At 35.8% G+C, this 21,661-nt stretch overlaps 2 pseudogenes; both read right to left on the bottom strand.

Moving 5' to 3' along the window:
- Window positions 1–13,870: 13,870 nt before the first annotated feature.
- LOC149494315 (putative dynamin-related protein 4A) lies at window positions 13,871–15,084 on the bottom strand (annotated as a pseudogene).
- Window positions 15,085–18,562: 3,478 nt separating this feature from the next.
- On the bottom strand, window positions 18,563–20,584 carry LOC149494316 (dynamin-related protein 4C pseudogene; annotated as a pseudogene).
- Window positions 20,585–21,661: the final 1,077 nt, after the last annotated feature.

The raw sequence follows: 21,661 nt of genomic DNA on the forward strand, positions 1-21,661 counted from the left end.
GGCAATTTTACGCATTAGGCCACACACACACACACACACACACACACAAACATATATTGGTTTGATCCATGGATGGTACCATAGACAGAGCCTAAGTAAATCACGCTCTCAATTGTGTACGAAATTCTTTGTTGAGAAAAGAAGATTTTGTGCAAAAAGTGATCTACATATTTGTAAAATCTCATCCTTTAATATGTTAATGAGTGATTAATATCTATTAATTATAGACTTTTTTTCACTCAGTGTCCTTAAACTTATAGGGATATTTCTCCATGGTATCTCATCTTAAATTTATCACTTACAATTATCTCAGCTTTCATTTTTGTAACATTAAACTTTCTTTGATCAATTTCTATCCAAAAACACATCGAACAAGTGAGTGGCATGCAGAAGTGAGAAAAACAATAATTACTGTCATGTCAGCATGGTGAATAACCTTAAGATACATTTTCTCTTTCACCATCTCCTCCCTTCTTCTCCAAAATTATATGCAAACAGTCCGGCCGGACCGAAGGCCATTTTGGACATTTACTGGAAATATGCCAATATGGTACTTAAAACGTCCGGAATGTCGCAAGGATCGCAGAACTGGTCCCGGAATAATTTTTGGAGGTCCAGAACTCCCGGAAAAGCCCCTGGAGTGAAATACGGGGGATCCCACCGCACACGGCGGCAGCAGCCGCCCCGCCTCCCGGGTGGCAGTAGCCGCCTAGCCGGGCGGCAGCTCCCGCTGAGCCGCCTGGGCGGCACCTGCCGCCCTGCCAGGCGCCACCTGCCGGACGATCTTTGACACCGCGCTCTTTGCGATTCTTTTACCGTTTTTTGCATTTTATTTAATTTTTATTGCATTTTTATTGTGATATTTGGACACTAAAATTGAACAAAAAAAATAATAAATTAATTTTTCCCAAGCAAGGAGCTTAAATCTGGAATTAAGAAGTGGTCGCCGATTAAATCAGGTACGTAAACGAAACTCTGCCTATTTAATTTTAGCACTTCATGCATGCTTCTCTTCTACTCTTAATAATTCTATAACTGCATAAATGCATTCACGTCATCATTTAGGCAAATAAACTGCTTTAATAAAACATGATTAAGTTTAACGCTTGGTTAATTAATAACCGTGGTAGTTAAGCTTAAATCCGACAATATTGGTTAAAGAGCCTAGTTAATTAATAACTATGGTTCGATTGCCTTTATTTCGAACAATCTCGCCTAAAAGTCCAATTAATCAATAATTATGGCTAACGGCCTCATTTAATCACGTTTCTTTGGCAACAAAATTGCCTACATTTAATCAATCAATTTTGGCAACTAATTGCCTACGGTCTAATCGATTTTTAGCAAACAAATCGCTTATAAATGAGATTAACCATTTTTTTAGCGACAAATCGCTTAAAATCAATCTTTTGGCAAAATGCTTTTAAAATCAACCATTTTTGGTTCAAAGCCGTAAAATCGACATTTTTGGCAAAATGCCTTAAAACAACACATTTTGGCCAAAGGCCCTAAAATCAACCATTTTGGCGACAATCGCCTAAATTACACATTTTAGCAAACGAATTGCTTAAATCAACACTTTTCGGCCAAAGGCCCTAAAATCAACCATTTCGGCGACAATCGCCTAAATTACACATTTTAGCAAACGAATTGCTTAAATCAACACTTTTTGGCCAAAGGCCTTAAAATCACTCATTTTGGCGACAATCGCCCAATCGACACTTTTGGCAAAACAGATTGCCTAAATCGATATATTTTGGCCAAAGGCCTTAAAATCAATCTTTTAAGCGACAAATCGCTTAAATGAACCATTTTGGCCAAAGGCCTTAAAATCAATCTTTTAAGCGACAAATCGCTTAAATGAACCATTTTGGCACAAATGCCTTAAAATCAACAATTTTGAGCGACAAATCGTTTAAATGAACCATTTTGGCACAAATGCCTCAAAATCAACAATTTTGGCGACAAATCGCTTAAATGAATCATTTTTGGCTAATTGCCTAACTCAACACATTTTGGCTCAAAGCCTTAAAATCAAACAATTTTGGCTAAAAGCCTTAAAACACTCATTTTGGCGACAATCGCCTAAAACACGTTTTTAGCAAACAAATTGCTTAAACCACATCAACACTTTTTTTGGCAAACTGATTGTCCAAATCAACTCGTTTCAGCTAAAATGCTTTAAAAACGACATTGTTGGCAGTAATAAGCCCAACCAATCACATCGGCGATAATAAGTCCGAATGTGCAAATTTTGGCAAGAATAAGCCCAAATCAACTCTTTTGGCTAAAAGCCCTCAAAATGAATCTTTTGGCGATAAACGCCTAAATCAATCAATCTTTGGCAAAATGCCTAAACAAAATGCACAAAGCATACACACACCCATGCATTAAGCATACCATTCAAAGCCCTCTAAAAGAGGCCTATCGAACTACGTTGACTTTGATCTTCCATTCACACGGAAGTACGTAGGCACATTCGGGATTTCACCCCGGGCGGCAAGTCAAAATCACATAAACATTTCATTTGGTTCAATTACATCATTCACCTTGCAAAGCATTCATCCATCGGTTAGTTCATCAGCATGACATAGTCTCGGGATCCATCTCGGGTTCGCAGACTGTGCTTTAAACATTGGGATAATTAATCTAGTAACTAGGTTAATTAAAATTGGAGTCACTTAGGGTTTTTTCCTAGTTTACCCTAAAATAATTAAACAAGGTGGCGACTCACACACTCACATGCATTTCTTTCTTTTGTCATATGCATCACATGCCTATGATATTTGGGGAAAGGGGTTCACAGTTTGGCGACTTCACTGGGGATTTATGTAATCATTTTGCATAAAGCGGACTACGATTGTTGTGTAAACTAACCCGCCCTTCTTTAGGGTATTATTTTACAATGCTTTGTTTTGCAGGGTATCCTAGCACGAATCAAGTGTTCTTTCTTTAAGAATACTTGATGAGGAAATTTGAACTTAATTGAAAAATTTAATTAAGACATTAAAACTTGTTGATTTATTTGCACGATTGAGAATCTTTTTCTCTATTGCATAAAAAATGAACTTCAAATGAATTTCTTCTCTTCTGTTCAAATTTCTGAGTCTGGATAGCAAGTAGCGCTGATCGGCAGGTCTCTTTGATTATGCCGACGGACAGCCAAAGCGTCCTCCCTGTTACCGCAAACCATCTCTAATCCTTTTGGAGGTGGCCCATGAGTATGCGTACCGTTGGACCCACGCGAAACTCTTTGTTTCACATGTGGTTAGGTATATCCATTACTCAAGGTTCAAGGGTCCCTTAATAAGCCAATTCTCTATTTGTGTCATAGCCTATAGAACCTATCCTTTAGGACTGTATGCACCCGATGATGCTGAATCATTCCATTAAAAATGAATTATGTTGTGATGTTGTACGCATTCACGCATTCATCCCATACTTCACAAAAAAAAAGAGGGTCTGGAAAATGATTAAAAAAAAAAAAGACTCTTACAAAAAAAAAAAACATTCCATTTCAAAGCTGAAAAATCACGTTTTGGTCCCTGAGACCTAAAAACAATTACATTTTTGGTCCCTGAGACCTGAAAATTCACATTTTGGTCCCTAAGACCTGAAAACTTACATTTTGGTCCCTAAGACCTGGAAAATCACATTTTGGTCCAAAAATGCCCACTTTGGCCACAAAGGCCCAAAAATTCCCAATTTGGCCCATAAGACCCAAAAATTTCAAATTTGGCCCATAACGCCCAAAAATTCCCAATTTGGCCACAAAGGCCTAAAACTTCACATTTTGGCCACAAAGGCCCAAAAATTCCCAATTTGGCCATAAAGGCCCAAAAATTCCCATTTTGGCCACAAAGGCCCAAAAATTCACATTTTGGCCATGAAGGCCCAAAAATTCCCAATTTGGCCCCAAAGGCCCAAAAAATTCACAATTTGGCCTAAGGCCCAAACATTCACAATTTGGCCACTAAGGCCCAAAACTTCACAATTTGGCCACAGAGGCCCGAAAATTCACAATTTGGCCACTAAGGCCCAGAAACTCACATTTTGGCCTCTAAGGCCCAAAAAATCTCGATTTGGCCCTAAAGGCCCGAAAATTCCCATTTGGCCCATAAGGCCCAAAAATTCACGATTTGGCCACTAAGGCCCAAAAACTCATATGTTGGCCCATAAGGCCCAAAAATTCACAATTTGGCCACTAAGGCCCAAAAACTCACATGTTGGCCTCAAAGGCCCAAAAATTCACATTTTGGCCCCTAAGGCCCAAAAAAAAATTTTCTTGAGAACTTAGGGCCTTTCGAAAAGTCGAGGTATCCAGCCTTAAACATTCTACCTTACATATCATATCCCGTTGGGTCCTATCCTAGGTGTCCTAGCATACCAACATTACCCTACCTCACAGTATCTCACATACCCTATGCAAACACCTTATATAGGATAGTCTAATCATTTTGACTATGTCCTTTCACAGGTACCCCTCCAAGGACCACCCGTACCCAGCCACACCTACAGTGCTATCACCAACCCCACCAACTTCAACTGCACCAATGGCATCCCTTATTGACATCAAAAACCTCATTGAACAACTGGAAGCCAGAATGGAGGCTAGAATGAATGAGGCATTGGCTGCCCAAAGAATTGCCCTATTAGCTGAACTAGGCGGTAGTAATAGAAATGGGGCTCCAGTTGGGGAAAATGGTAATGCTGCCTCCAATCAAGGACCTGGTGCTACATCTGCATCCTCAAACCCTATCCCTAACTTGGAAGAAATGCCCTCCAAAACTGCTTCTGAGTTGGAAGCTCAGAAAATGAGAGAAAAACTGGAATTGTTAGAAAGATCTGTTACTGCCCTTAAAACACACAAAGAAGTGGTGGACATGGACTCCTTGTCCTTGTTCCCCAAAGCAAGATTACCTACAAAATTCAAGATGCCCAACATGGATAAGTTTGACGGAACCACTTGTCCCAAAATGCACCTGAAAATGTATGTGGGTGCCCTCAACCCCTTTGGCCTGAACAGCGAGCTCCTTGCTCAGTTGTTTCAGCAATCTTTGACTGGTGCTGCATTAAGATGGTTTGTAAGCTTGGATCATTCCAAAATGAAGAATTGGGAGGACATATGCAATGCTTTCAACATGCAGTACCATTATAATATCGAAGTGGATTTTACCCGGAGGGAGCTAGAAACCACTAAACAAAAGAACAATGAGCCCTTCTCCTCATTCCTTTCGAGGTGGAGAGCCAAAGCTGCTCAAATGATCAACCGACCCTCTGAACAGGAACAAGTTGACATAATAATCAAGAATTTACTGCCTGTCTACCAGTCACAGCTTCAAACACAGTACTTGCCTACGTTCCAATCGCTCATTGCGACTGCAACTAAGGTGGAAGACTTAATCCAGTTGGGTCGGCTCAAAGAAGACTCATACAAGAAGCAGAATCATGCTGGGTCTAGTGAGACAAATGAAATAGCCAGTATAATCCCCACGAATCCTTTACGTGTTGGGAATTTGGGAAACAATCAGCCAAGGAGGCAATATACTGATCTCGGCATGCCAATCCTTTTGGTATTCCAAGAAGCAATGAAAGCAAATTTACTGAAGCCCTTAGAAGCAAGGCCATTACCAAACCCCCTGCCCCGGAATTTCAAAGCCAATGAATACTGTGAGTACCATCAAGGACATGGGCATAAGACCGAATCATGCTGGACTTTGAAAAACCGTCTACAAGACCTGGTTGACAATGGGTCTATCATCCCCAAGAGCAAGCTGAATAACAACCAATCCCTTGCCTAACCATGGGATTAATGCAAAAAAAAAATTGCTGAACAAGAATCGTTCGATCCTTTCGAACTTTTCTTAGAAATGAATGAAGTTTGTGTCTGAGAAGGTTGAGATCAAACCTCCAAAAGAACAAAAGAATTGTTCAAGACCAACAACAACATGTCTGATTGATTGAAGCATCAAGAAGAACAAAGTCACTACAGTCAATCCGATCCTAGTCCATCATAGTCCACCTAGAGTCTATCTTTTAGGGCCTAGTTTCTTTTTTCTTTTCATTTTCATTTCCATTCAAGTTTTCATTCAATTTAAATTTGTAAATCTAAGTGTCTTTTGTACACAAATTTTGTCTTATCAATAAAAAGGGATCAGTTTACATTCCAATCATGTTTATACTCTCTCTCTATCTTTTCCTGTGAAAGCATAAAAAAAAATCAAAAAAAAAAAAATAATAAAAAAAATGATGATAAAAAAAAAAAGGATAATAAAAATTGGCAAAGAAAAATGCATTCATCCATTCATTTGCTCTGCATCAATCAAAGCTGGGGGCATTCTAAGAAGCACCATCAAAGGGGAAGTTTTGAAGGGTAATCATAGAAAAGATCCAGCAAAGGGTACACAAGACTTCAAACAGTACCGAGGCAAAGCCGATTGAAGGGGTTAGGACCAGAATGGTTTCTCCGAAAACCCAGGAATGGAAGATGCTTCGACAGAGAGGTGTCTGAATTTTGAGCTTAAAAGCGACAGAATAAAGAGGTTATGTTTGGAATTGGGTTGGGTCTGCACGAAGTCGCATTGCTATCCATACACTACTCAGGTCATCTCAGGATCAAGTTGCCTCGAAATTCTTTATGGAGAGGCTGCTTCTAAGCAAGCAAAAGAAAAAACGGGTCAAAAGGAACCTCTGCACAAAAGAAAGAAATCAAGGATAAAGCTACAGGAAATCAAGTTGTCAAAAACGGGCAACTGCAAGCTCTCCGTTAAATTCAAGCCCATCAAGGGTAGATGACAAATCATTTCAGCCATAAGGACAAAGACCAAGCGGCTGCTCACATTTTTGAAAAAGCAAGTTAAAAGAAGCAGTCATTTCCACAAATTGGATGACAACAAACACCTTGAAAATCAAGCGCCAGGCACGGCACAAGTACAAGTGTCCTTATAAATAAGGATCATTTCTCAAAACAAGGAAAAAGAAGAGTCTCCTCAAAGTTCCTTATGGAGAGGAGAACCATTGAGGAAATAAGTTTCAAATTCAGAGGAAGATAGAGTTCAAGAAAAGGAATCAAATTGACCTCAAGAATTCAAACATGGCAAAGCCACAAACCTTCTTCAACACTCGAGTAACTTAAGTTACCACCACAATGTGGGTATTCAAAACTCTTTGTGATGAATACAAGTCATATTTCAGTCAACCCGTGGTAAAACCACTACGACAACAAAATCAGATTCGCCTAGGGTCATCACTACCATATGAGCTCGAGTCAATAAGTTGATTCAACATCATCAAGCCGGGAAGGAAACCCGCGAAGAAATCAAGTCAGAAATGAATTCTGCATCAACATCAAGTCGGGAAGGAATCCCGCAAAGACATCAAGCCGGGAAGGTAACCCGCGAAGAAATCAAAACAGAAATGAATTCTGCATCGACATCCAGCCGGGAAGGAATCCCGCAAAGACATCAAGCCGGGAAGGAAACCCGCGAAGAAATCAAGTCAGAAATGAATTCTGCATCCACATCAAGTCGGGAAGGAATCCCGCAAAGACATCAAGCCGGGAAGGTAACCCGCGAAGAAATCAAGTCAGAAATGAATTCTGCATCAACATCAAATCGGGAAGGAATCCCGCAAAGACATCAAGCCGGGAAGGAATCCAGCGAAGAAATCAAATCCAGCGAAGGCCATTTTGGACATTTACTGGAAGTATGCCAATATGGTACTTAAAACGTCCGGAATGTCGCGAGGATCGCAGAACTGGTCCCGGAATAATTTTTGGAGGTCCAGAACTCCCGAAAAAGCCCCTGGAGTGAAATACGGGGGATCCCACCGCACACGGCGGCGCCGGCCGCCGGACACGGCGGCAGCAGCCGCCCCGCCTCCCGGGCGGCAGCTCCCGCTGAGCCGCCTGGGCGGCAGCTGCCGCCCCTGCAGGCGGCACCTGCCGCCCAGCCAGGCGGCACCTGCCGCCCTGGACCCGAAAATGGCCTATAAATAGGCCATTTTCAGTCCAATTTTGACACCGCTGTCTGTGTTGACGGACGATCTTTCTCCCCCCGCGCTCTTTGCGATTCTTTTACAGTTTTTTGCATTTTATTTAATTTTTATTGCATTTTTATTGTGATATTTGGACACTAAAATTGAACAAAAAAAATAATAAATTAATTTTTCCCAAGCAAGGAGCTTAAATCTGGAATTAAGAAGTGGTCGCCGATTAAATCAGGTACGTAAACGAAACTCTGCCTATTTAATTTTAGCACTTCATGCATGCTTCTCCTCTACTCTTAATAATTCTACAACTGCATAAATGCATTCACGTCATCATTTAGGCAAATAAACTGCTTTAATAAAACATGATTAAGTTTAACGCTCGGTTAATTAATAACCGTGGTAGTTAAGCTTAAATCCGACAATATTGGTTAAAGAGCCTAGTTAATTAATAACTATGGTTCGATTGCCTTTATTTCGAACAATCTCGCCTAAAAGTCCAATTAATCAATAATTGTGGCTAACGGCCAAATTTAATCACGTTTCTTTGGCAACAAAATTGCCTACATTTAATCAATCAATTTTGGCAACTAATTGCCTACGGTCTAATCGATTTTTAGCAAACAAATCGCTTATAAATGAGATTAACCATTTTTTTAGCGACAAATCGCTTAAAATCAATTTTTTGGCAAAATGCCTTTAAAATCAACCATTTTTGGCTCAAAGCCGTAAAATCGACATTTTTGGCAAAATGCCTTAAAACAACACATTTTGGCCAAAGGCCCTAAAATCAACCATTTTGGCGACAATCGCCTAAATTACACATTTTAGCAAACGAATTGCTTAAATCAACACTTTTCGGCCAAAGGCCCTAAAATCAACCATTTCGGCGACAATCGCCTAAATTACACATTTTAGCAAACGAATTGCTTAAATCAACACTTTTTGGCCAAAGGCCTTAAAATCACTCATTTTGGCGACAATCGCCCAATCGACACTTTTGGCAAAACAGATTGCCTAAATCGATATATTTTGGCCAAAGGCCTTAAAATCAATCTTTTAAGCGACAAATCGCTTAAATGAACCATTTTGGCCAAAGGCCTTAAAATCAATCTTTTAAGCGACAAATCGCTTAAATGAACCATTTTGGCACAAATGCCTTAAAATCAACAATTTTGAGCGACAAATCGTTTAAATGAACCATTTTGGCACAAATGCCTCAAAATCAACAATTTTGGCGACAAATCGCTTAAATGAATCATTTTTGGCTAATTGCCTAACTCAACACATTTTGGCTCAAAGCCTTAAAATCAAACAATTTTGGCTAAAAGCCTTAAAACACTCATTTTGGCGACAATCGCCTAAAACACGTTTTTAGCAAACAAATTGCTTAAACCACATCAACACTTTTTTTGGCAAACTGATTGTCCAAATCAACTCGTTTCAGCTAAAAAGCTTTAAAAACGACATTGTTGGCAGTAATAAGCCCAACCAATCACATCGGCGATAATAAGTCCGAATGTGCAAATTTTGGCAAGAATAAGCCCAAATCAACTCTTTTGGCTAAAAGCCTCAAAATGAATCTTTTGGCGATAAACGCCTAAATCAATCAATCTTTGGCAAAATGCCTAAACAAAATGCACAAAGCATACACACACCCATGCATTAAGCATACCATTCAAAGCCCTCTAAAAGAGGCCTATCGAACTACGTTGACTTTGATCTTCCATTCACACGGAAGTACGTAGGCACATTCGGGATTTCACCCTGGGCGGCAAGTCAAAATCACATAAACATTTCATTTGGTCCAATTACATCATTCACCTTGCAAAGCATTCATCCATTGGTTAGTTCATCAGCATGACATAGTCTCGGGATCCATCTCGGGTTCGCAGACTGTGCTTTAAACATTGGGATAATTAATCTAGTAACTAGGTTAATTAAAATTGGAGTCACTTAGGGTTTTTTCCTAGTTTACCCTAAAATAATTAAACAAGGTGGCGACTCACACACTCACGTGCATTTCTTTCTTTTGTCATATGCATCACATGCCTATGATATTTGGGGAAAGGGGTTCACAAAAGCATATCTATTTATATACCAATTTATGTGATACAGTGACTTTTTCTATTCTTCAATCCATTCATGTTTTGATCCAAGCTAGGATTTCATATTCTTCTTTTTTCTATTTCATCTTCATGGACCTAGTTCTAGAGTCTTATCATAATGATATGTATATGTGGGATCCATTTTGTGATTTTTAGAATTGGGCTTAGTATTTTAGATTTAGGATCATGGATGCTTAATTGATTATGGTCCAATTAATTTTAATTAATTAATTAAAAGGAAAGAGATATAGAAGACGTGAGTTGCAGTTGGAAAAAAGGAGAGAACTGCTTCAGCAGTTATTCACTACGTACAGAAGGTGGAAATCAAAGGAGCCAATGAGGCTAACGTGCATCAGTAGACTTTGTTCGTAACTGCCTGTGAAGCCTATAAAAGGAGAAAGAGTCCACTGAACCAAGGCCCCCAACCAATTTGCGAACTAAATTCTTCGACGAATTCAACCAAACCCTCCAACAAGTCAATCAGTTTAATTTCAAAGCATTGTCTTTACTTTTTCTATGCACTGTTTACTTCTCCTGTAATTGCAAGCACTCTTTTCAATACAAGCAAGCAATTTACATTTAAGCAATCAAATTTCCTTTAAATTTCAAGTAATCAAGCTCTCTTTACAATTTTCTCTGTTCAAATTTATTTTAAATTGCACAATTGGTGAAGTGTTTACCGTGGATCTAAACACATAGCCTAGAAGTCAAATCAAGCACGATATTAGTTCCTCAGTTGGTGTACTTCACACATCTGACACACTGACAATTAATTCAAAAATCAAGCTGTCAACCAGCGAGTCAGACCGAGCTTTTATATTGAAGCTCGAGTTCGGCTTATTTGAAAATTATAAACTTCAAGCTCGAACTTTTTCAAGCTCGTTTATAAGACAAGCATACTAAATTCGAGCTCGGTTCATTTAGTAGGTTGTGTACGTTAGTCGATTAGTAAAAGCTCGAGTTTGAGCTTGAATTAGGTTCGATTTGAGCGCGGGTTTGAAAAAAGCTCGACTTTGATAATTCCTAATAAATAATTTAAGTTTCAAATGTTGAATAACGCAATAATTTTACACAAAATGCAAATATTTTCAAGCTTAACAAAAATAAATAAGTGCAAAATTAACAATAAATTACAATAATGCATATGTATAGATTCTAAATTCTTTGTTAGTTATATGCCCGCCAATTTGATTGGTTATATTTTGGATTATAATATTTCATGTAATAAATATTTTATTATTAATAAAAGGCATTTATTGATCTTTTATATTCTATTGATTGAATCTTGATAAAAGATAAAGTACTTGAGACAATACTGTTTTACAAAGTAAATTATAATGTGGTTATAATTATGAGTAAAAAAAAAATGACCCATAACTTCTATGTCAGCTTTTCTGTCTTAATGCATTCAAAATAAGGCGCTTTCTAGATGATCCCTTAAGATGAGTGGGATTTTAATAATCTTTCTAGTTACTTCGTTCTGAGAAGATATGGAAAGAGATGTTTTTATGTCAGCAATAGAAGCCCAAGCTCATGGAATTGTTGACCTTGTACCAGTTGCCTAAGAAATAATAGGAATTTCTCGCAATATAATTTATGAGTTTTATTTTGCATTAAAATAATGTCTCTAAATCTTCCTGGTCAATGTTCTCTTCATTATCGGATGATGATTAAAACTGTTGAGACTGGTACATATTATGTTCTTTTCTTAGGGAAGCAATTGTTCTCATAAGCTGAGATATATGTGATATCTAGAACTAATATGTAGGTATTTGTTATTTGAACAAGTCCACTGAATTGATTTGCATGAGAATTCCATATGAAGAGTTACATGTGTCTATGGAATACCCAAGCGATAGCTGTGTAAGTGATCCTTTAACTGGAAATTACTAAGCTATCTCGTATGGGGATGATTATGTTTTGATTCTTCATTCACATTATTCATTCATGAATAATAAGCAATTATTAATTAGACATAGTAGGAATTGTATGGAGATACCTGTGTAATTAAGAGAGGATTCATTACCCTAGGTAAATTAGGGAAAATGTTCTAATTGTTCTCTATTAGTATTGATTAAGAAATCCTTGTGCAAGGTAGAATGAAATTAGCAAATTAGATTTGGAATTTCATTCAAATGATCAATGGTTAAGATTAAAAGAACTAACATGATTTAGTAAAGCAGGCACACTTTATGCCTAATTACTAAATCAGAACATTAATGATGAAGGGATATTAATTAAACTAATAAATCATGCATTGAAAGTTTAAGTCAAACTACTTTGACTTTTCAAACATTTGGGTAGTCATGACATGTTGCTAGACATTGTACTTGACCTTCAAATATTAATTAATTGATTTAATTTATATTTGTTGCCAATATATTTGAACCTAGAAGGTCATACACATAATAATGGATATGAAAAAGTGAAAACGAGAAATCGAATCAAGTATGACTTGATTACAAATAAGTTTTGGAACATTAAGGGTAAAATTGTAATTTATATTTAATTACAATTTTGCCTAAATTATTAAGTATTAACTTAATTGATTTATATTAAAATTTACTAAGATAAATTTTAGGTTAAATAAACCTAATATTTTAATTATAATTTACTTATTTAAAGTGTTAAATAAATAAATATAATTGATTAAATTGAAAAATCCTATTACTATATGTATCATGATTTATTTATTTAAATTATTTAAATAAATAAATAGGCACATATATATTTTAGTTATAATTTTTTTATTTAAAAGGTTTAAATAAATAATTATAATTTATTTATTTATAACGTAGGGTTTTCACATATAAGGTTTAAGAGATAGTCTAACAGACTCTTGTTGTTCATAGCTACAAAACTAAACATAGAGCGTAAGATAGACATCCCATCATACTCTCTAGTCTCTCTACCCTCTAAAACAATTTTAGAGTTTTTTGATTGTCCATTCATATGGATACTACTAGAGGCCGAACACTTGGACGATTTGTAGTTTGCAACAGCCTAGCCGTGTAGATCAAAGTTTCAAAGAATTTGCAAAATAGATATTCTTCTAAACAATTTTATTACTTTAATCATTCAAACGGATCCTGTTGGAATAATTATTTTGTTTGTTATAATTATCTCTTTCCGCTGCTTATTTTTTTCATATTAATACCCAACAGTGGTATCAGAGCTATGTTTAAGATGTAAAAATGATATGTTAATTATTGAGATTAATTTCGAATTAATTCGTGCGCTGAGATTTGATGTTTGACAAAATTAAAGATTGACGTTGTTTGAATTTTCGGATTTGTTTCAATTAAATCTGGTTTAATAAAAAAATAGAATTGAATCTTTTATCAAAGAACATATGAAACATAGTTTAAATGATTTAATGTCGAAATGGTTGCCAGACACCGTAGAGACGCGGACGGCTAACATCATATCCGGCTCGCTTGGACATGCCTTGGCCCCTGCGAGAGCTCCAGTGATGGAGGGGATGTTGTAGACGAACCTAACTTTTGTTTTTCCGATTATATTTAAAAAACATTTTTTTAAAACCTCCATTTCCGGCAAGGACAGCGCCGCCCAACACCGGAGATGGACAATCCATGGTGGTGTGACCATCGCTGGACCATCCCCTGGCTGAGCGGGCGTTATCATTGGCTGGGAACGGTTCTTGATGTCGGCGGCAACGATTTCCTCGAAACCAATTTCTGTTTGTGAAGATGATGACGCAAATTACGTCTTGGTCCCTAAATGTTTTCCAATTTTGCGGTGACATGATATGATCTCTAAATGTTTTCCAATTTTGCAGTGACATGATATGATCTAGCATGATCTGATCTAACATGATCATCCAAGTACTCATCATACTCTCCTCTTATAAGGATCTTCCTAAAAGACTCTTTAGCTGATCCAACAATGCCTAAGAAAGTAATCATGGCTTCAGCAGGTGATGATAGAGTCTTAGGCATCCTATTCAACTCTTAAATGCTTGCATTTAGTTTCCCATTAATCTTCCTAAATATATTAGGCAAGCTTCTGGCTATTATAGTTGCTTGAATTTGAGTCAATTTTTGAGCAAGAACTGGAACACCCACCATGGATTTAACAATCTTGGGCAAAAGTGGATAATTTTCGAACAGTACAGCTTCTGGTTTTCTTACTTCACCATAAGACTCATCACCAATTCTATTCCTAACACAAACATAACCTAACCCTATATTAACATCATCTGCAGTAACTTTCTCAAGCAACCCTTCAGGTGCCTTATCAGACATGCTGACAACAGTAAGAGTTCTCTCACCAGTCTTATCTACTTGTTATGACATTCTAATTGATTCACAAGTAGGAAAACCAATAGTTGCTGATAAAACATTAAGAATAATACTTTCTTCAGGACTTATATACTCCATTATAATACCTGCAATTTGCTCATAAATGTTGTCAGGCTGACCATGAATGGGTACTCTAGTAATTCCAGGTAAATCAATCATTGTAAGATTAGGAACACCATTATGTTTCACTACCAAAGTTAATGGAGTGTTGGAAATGCCTTTACCATTGCCAGCAATTTCATCAGTAGCAAGATTAATCGCATTTGGAACACGGGTTTCATCGATCCGCACCGTTTTGCCATTAAACTCTAAGAAAAGCTCGGGTGTGGTAGTTGGGTAGTGTTGCAGCCTTATGATTAGTGGTACTCTGGTGCAAATCTCCTGTCACCGTGGAAGATTGATACCAACAAGTGATTCAAGAACCCTGGATTTTCCGAAAGACTGGTCGCCGATAACAACTATGGTGGGTTTTTGTATGCCTTCTGTCGTAACATTGAGAAGCCTAAGCCTATCAATTGCATTTAGAAGAGGTCGATATGATCATTATAGGATGATACAATGGGCACTGCATCTCCTTCTACTTCTACATTAACCAAATCAAGGGAGGAACCCTCTTCATATTGTTCCATCTCGTCACCATTTGACAGAGGAGTTCCGGTTCCACCCATTTTCAAAGAAAAGAAAGATTTTGCAAGAAATGGTTGTCCCAGATAAAAAAGGAAGAGCGGATATAAAAGAATGGAAAAGAAAGTGGAATATGGTACTGTTATGCAATCAGAAATTGAGCATGGTGAGAATTTTATATTAGTGGGCTTTCGGGATTAAGTTGGTATATATATAGATATATATATTGGAACAAAGATAATTGTATTGTGAGAATCCTTATTATTTATTAGTTAGAGTTTATTTAGGAGTCTAATTCAAGTTTATTTAAAAGTCTAATGTCTATAATATATTTTGTATTTAACAACATTAGTACTGCTTATAGTTACTTGTTTTTTATTTTTTATTTCAATATAATTGGTCAATTTTTTATTATATTATAATAAAAATCATAAATTATGGAGAACAACTATAACAACATTAAGTGCATCTTTTTATTATTTTACTGCAAAGATTATAATATGTATGTAAACAAGTGAACAATATTATAAAAAAAATTATCAAAATGAAATGCCAATTAAACCAAAATTTTATGATTGAAACAAGGTGAAAAAATAAAAATAATAAAAATTCAAGCAAAATAATATTTCTAAGATTAAATAGTAAATCGAGAAGTAGAAAAAAGTCCTAAACTCTATAGTCAAACAAAAATAAAAAATTTTTTTAGTGATCTTTTTATAAGAATAATAATATATTATAATTTGGTAATTAATAAAATCTCTAATTGAGTTATTACTATAAAGATATTCCTCTACTGTTGGGAGTACATCAATAAATTTAAATAATTTTTAGTTCTTTTAATTAAATTCTTTTTATTATTTTTTTATAATGGTCTCCTATAAGAATTAACTAACATAGATTAGTTATAAATATCATAGATAATTTTGGTCATAAGTCATTAAATGCATCCATTAGACATATCTTGGAAATAAAACAGCAACAGACATTCCATTTTACACAACTGAAATCTCGTGAAAACAGCTTCACAATAAAAAGAACTCATATAAATAGAATAAGATTAATTGCATTTCATAAATCATACATTTAATAAATAATTTATTGTTTTTTTAACTGGAAAAAAAAATTGTTAGCTCTTAAAAATAAAAGAGAACACATACAAATTGTTAGGATCTCATACCTAATGAGATTTATTAAACTGAAAAATTTCATGAAATCTTTAATTTTATACTCCACAATTTCATTATACATATTGTTATACAATTTATATAATATAAACACGAAAGTTCAACTTGAACAGCTATCTATTGCTTTGTTGGGTATATAAATAATGTTGAACTTCGCAAATATCAGTGTAGAATGGAGTATTTACAGCTCATCAAATTGAAAGGACAAGACAAGTTTTGTTATATTCTAATAGAGCTTCCCAGATATCAATGTAGAATGATCTTTCTTCTCCTTTTGATATCTATTCCTCCAAACAACAAAAACATGAATAGGAAAGAAGTTACAAAGAAACTTTAGGGTGCTGTACAAAATGAAAAGGCAGAAACAAATTTCTATGATGTACAGTTAAGCATAATGGCCCATCAACTTTGTTTGGCTATGATGAGAATTAAAATAGAACACACAAGAAGAGCAGTGCAAGTTGAATGTAATGCATTAACAGAAAACGAAATGTGGAAGGAGACACTGTCTCATACATGCTCAAATACTTATGCTAACCCTAGTCACCATCGTAAAATTTCATTACTTTTCTCAGTGCTGCAAGTACTAGAAGCAAAGATAACATTTTACGTGGGGATCTTTCTTTCTGTCTACCATTCAATCTGTACTCTTTATTAGTCATATACCATTTTCTCAAGGCAAGTGTTGTTGCTATTTTTTTATTCCTTCTCTTTTTGATGAAAGAGCCATTTTATTAAGGAAGGTAAACCATAAACACGTTCAAAGCTCTCAAAAGGCTCAAATTCAATCACTACTAGTCAAACTCGCTAATAAGTTTCACGAATTTGAGCCTTGTGAGAGAGTCTGAAGTTTTTGTTGCTTTACCTTTTAATTTTTAATTAACTTTTCAAAACCCAAATAGATTGCTTCTACACCTAACAGAAAATGTAACAAGAAGGAAATAAACCAAAAATATGAAAAGGAAAAATACCCATATTACCTAGAGATGGTGGCAAAGGAATAACATTATCATTGGTCAGTGAATGTTCTTGAGACTCAGAGGCATCTCCCTCACGCAAAGCAACTAAATGTTGTGTTCCATTATTTGTAGAGTCAGGCAACTTAGGAGAGAAAAAAAAGGAAGAAAAATTAGTTATGATTAAATGCGAAGTAAGCAACTAAAATATGAAATATCAGAGTTATAAATTTAGTTGGGTCAAATCATCAAAACCAGTTAGAAAATGAAGTAGAAACAGAAAAGAGGTGAGAAAGTATCTCTCTTAAAAGCTCTATCGGCGTTATGCATGCAAAAGAATCACATCTTATGATGAAGGAAACAGGAAGCCGACATACATGTTTTCCCCCTGAATCAGACAACCTCCCTTCAATGTCCAATGTAGATCTCGCCATAGAAGATTAGGCTCCTTGCATATGAACGTTTCTTTATATTACATTCTTCACAAGAAAAAAATAGGTGATTTAGGAAAGGTGGGTAAAAGAGAAGCTTCAAAATCCACATGCTGAGCATGTGGTCCACCTGTGTGCTATTGTGAAACAGGAACTCATGCTGAATTGTAAAAGTAAATTTTCATTTTGATCACAAGATGTAGGCAATCATCAAATATGTATGCAACATTGCAATCATAAGAAAGTCAAAGTAAAGAATTTAATTGTGAATCTGCATCGAGACGAGTGTAAGAAGACATTGCCAAAATAAGCAGAAACCTTTCCAACTGAAAGGCAAATCATCAGAAATTATGGGAAAAACAAGAATGAAAAATACCCAAGTTTAGATCTAAATGAGATTCTAGTCTACAAAACAAATTTAGGCATGTTTCGGTTGAGCATGTGTCCATATGTGTGCTGTTGTTAAACAGGAACTCATGCTGAATTCTAAAAGTAAATTTTCATTATGATCATAAGATGTAAGCAATCATCAAAGATGTATGCAGCAGTGCAATCATAAGAAAGTCAAAGTAAAGAATTTAATTGTGAACCTGCATCAAGAGGAGAGTGAGGAGACATTGCCAAAACAAGCAGAAACCTTTCCAACTGAAAGGCAAATAATTAGAAATTATGGTGAAAACAAGAATGAAAAATACCCAATTTCAATTGATTCTAAATGTTCATATGTCTTAGACACCACCTAAAATATTAAAGCCATGATCTTCTTTTCAATTGGACAACTAAAACACAATTTTCATCGGTACACTTGCAACTGGATCATAGATTCAACATCCAAGTCTTCCCCTCAAACACCAAAACCAAAAACAAAAGCAAATACTAGAACTCCAACATACGTAAATGCAATAAAAAAGAAAAAGAGAAGACCAAAATCATTCAATAGAGTAACCCTAATCAGCTATCAAGATAAGTTGTTGCAATTTCGTCCTTTATATTTCCTAGGACAGTCTTGGACTCTCCAAGCAACTTGATGCGCATGTTCAGCTTCTCACGCTTACTGGCCACAGAAGGTGATTCTTCCAACATTCCTTCTAGCCCACACCCAAGCTACCCATCAACTCACTAATAATTTCCTTTTCCAGTTCTTAGTTCACAAGGTTTTGAATACTAAACTGCAAATGCAAAGCCATAAAATCGATCAGCCTTCTCTATACAATCTTCCAATAAGCGGTCATTCTCATCTTCAGGTTGAAACCTTGTTGTACATCCTGATAATTTCTGATACCCAAAACTTCAATGTTTCCAATGCCTTCAATCCATGTAGCATTTTGGCTAGTTGTTGGATTTGTTTCTTAAATGTATCATATTCACCCATTAGCTTGTTCCAATCACTCACATATTCAGGATTGCAAGTGTAATCTGTCACCTTCTCCATTTGAACAATTTCCATAACCCAACTAATTGACGGATCTTTCATTTTACATATAACCTAACAGCCTGCCCATCTAGTAGAAAACTGAAGCTGATTGTAATTCTCAGAGTGACGCATTAAAATAGAAAGTACCACATTTCCAATGTAAGTCCACACTTTTTCAACGAAATTAATAAGCATTTTTTATATCCGTTCAACCTTCTTCTGCAGCATAGAGAGGAAGGCTGTGCGAGGCAGGAAATTTGGGAGTTCAATCCCTCTTGATTCTTCCAGAATATGAATCTCCTCCATCAAGAAGTTTCTTGTAGGATCACTTTTAGGACAATGATGGAGATCATTTGAGTATTCGTTGAGCATTTCAACCAATCTAGCAGTGCAATGCATATTATGATCATCCGAGTACTCATCACACTCTCCTCTTACAAGGATCTTCCTAAGGGACTCTCTAGCCGATCCAACAATGCCCAAGAAAGCAGTCATGGCATCAGCAGGTGATGACAGAGTCTTAGGCATCCTATTCAGTTCTAAAATGCTTGCATTTAGTTTCTCATTAATCTTGCTAAATATATTAGGCAAGCATAGCTATTATGGTTGCTTGAATTGGAGTCAATTTTTGAGCAAGAACCGGAATACGCATCATGGATTTAGAAATCTTGGATAGAAGAGGATGATTTTCAAGGAGTATAGCTCCTTCTTTTCTAGCTTCATCATAAGACTCATCACTAATTCTATTCCTAACACAAACATAACCTAACACTATATTGACATCATCTGCATTAACTTTCTCAAGCAACCCTTCAGGTGCCTTATCAGACTTAGTGACAACAGCAAGAGTTCTCTCACCAGTCCTATCTACTTGTCGTGACATTCTAATTGATTCACAAATCGAAAAATCAAGAGTTGCTGATGAAATATTAAGAATAATACTTTCTTCAGGACTTATATACTCCATTACAATACCTACAATTTGCTCATAAATGTTTTCAAGCTGACTAGGAACGAGCGCCTTAGTAATTCTAGGTAAATCAATCATCGTAAGATCATGAACACAATTCTTTTTCTCTATCAAAGTTAATGGAGTGTTGGAAATGCCTTTACCATTGCCAACAATTTCGTCTATAACAAGATTAATGGCATTTGCAATATGGGTTTCATCGGTCGGCACCATTTTGCCATTAAACTCGAAGAAAAGCTCGGGGTGTGGTAGTTGAGTATTATTGCAGCCCCATGATTAGCGATACTCTAACGCAAATCCCCTGTCCACGTGGAAGATTGACACTAGCAAGTGATTCGAGAATGCTGGATTTTTCAGAAGACTGATCGCCGACGACAACTATGGTGGGTAGTTGTATGCCTTCTGTCCTAACCTTGAGAAACTTAAGCTTATCAACCGCATCAAGAAGAGGCCGAATACGATCATTATAGGATGATACAATGGGCACTGCATCTTCTTCATCTTTTGCATTAACCAATGCAATGGAGGAAACCTCTTCATATGTTTCCATCTCGTTACCATTTGACAGAGGAGTTTCGCTTACACCCATTTTCAAAGGAAAGAAAGTTTTGCAAGAAACGGTTGTGTTTGTTAGAGAACGAAGAGTAGATATATGAGAATTGCAAAGAAAGTGAAATATGAGATATTATGCAACCAAAAAAAAAAAAATAAATAAAAACTAAAAAGTTAGTCTTTCGCACAGAATCAAAGCAAAGTGGTGGGTTTTAAAAGAATTCTTAGGTTTCATGGGTCCTTCGCAGCTCAAATAGAGTCTTAATTTGGTGACTACAGTATTATTAATTTATAATGAACCAAAAAGCAGGCAATTGTATCTCAAGTGAAATTTGCTTCTAAATAATTTAATTGTCAATGATTTTTTTAATTAATGGAAATTTTAGATTATATATATTGTCCCTTAATGGACTTTAAAATTATTATAATTGCTGCCAATAATTCATTATATATAGTTAGGAATGGAAAAAAATGAAATTTATACCACCAAAATTTAATCTAATACTAAATATTGGAAATAATTTTTTTATATAAATTTATTAATTTCATAGATTTTGACTTTTTATTTTTTAAAAAAAACAGAGTATTAGGTGTATGCAATCACAATTTTGTATAATAAAAATATGAGCTTTGTTGGTTGTCAAACGCATGGCAAAATTGAGTTTGTCTTTTTTTATTGAAGTTTTCTTGGATAAAATATAGACATACACATTGACTTTTATGGCTTGATTATTGAAACGATGAATAGTTGGACATTGAAATAAATAAAAGGGTCAATGGACAATCACTTCTGGTCGTATCTCCATACACATCGATTTTTATTATGTTTTGTGTATAACAAATGTAACATAATCAAAATTTTAACTCAGTTCTAAAATTTTCTAAAAATTTTACACAGCATACAGAAAATTTTCTCAAGTTACAAATTTTCCAAAGAATCATATCAAGAAAAGAATGAACAGAAAAAATGGACACAATTATGAAATAACTAAAATAAAATTTTCATTGATACACTTGCAAATAACTACAAGTGAGATCAAAGATTCAACATCCAAGTCTTCTCCTCAAATACCAAAGCCAAAACAGAAGCAAATACTAGAACTCAAACATACCT

The sequence above is a fragment of the Jatropha curcas genome, chromosome 8 (genome assembly GCF_041381405.1).
Source record: "Jatropha curcas cultivar XTBG-Jc1 chromosome 8, XTBG_Jcur_1.0, whole genome shotgun sequence".
In the NCBI taxonomy this organism is placed as follows: Eukaryota; Viridiplantae; Streptophyta; class Magnoliopsida; order Malpighiales; family Euphorbiaceae; genus Jatropha; species Jatropha curcas.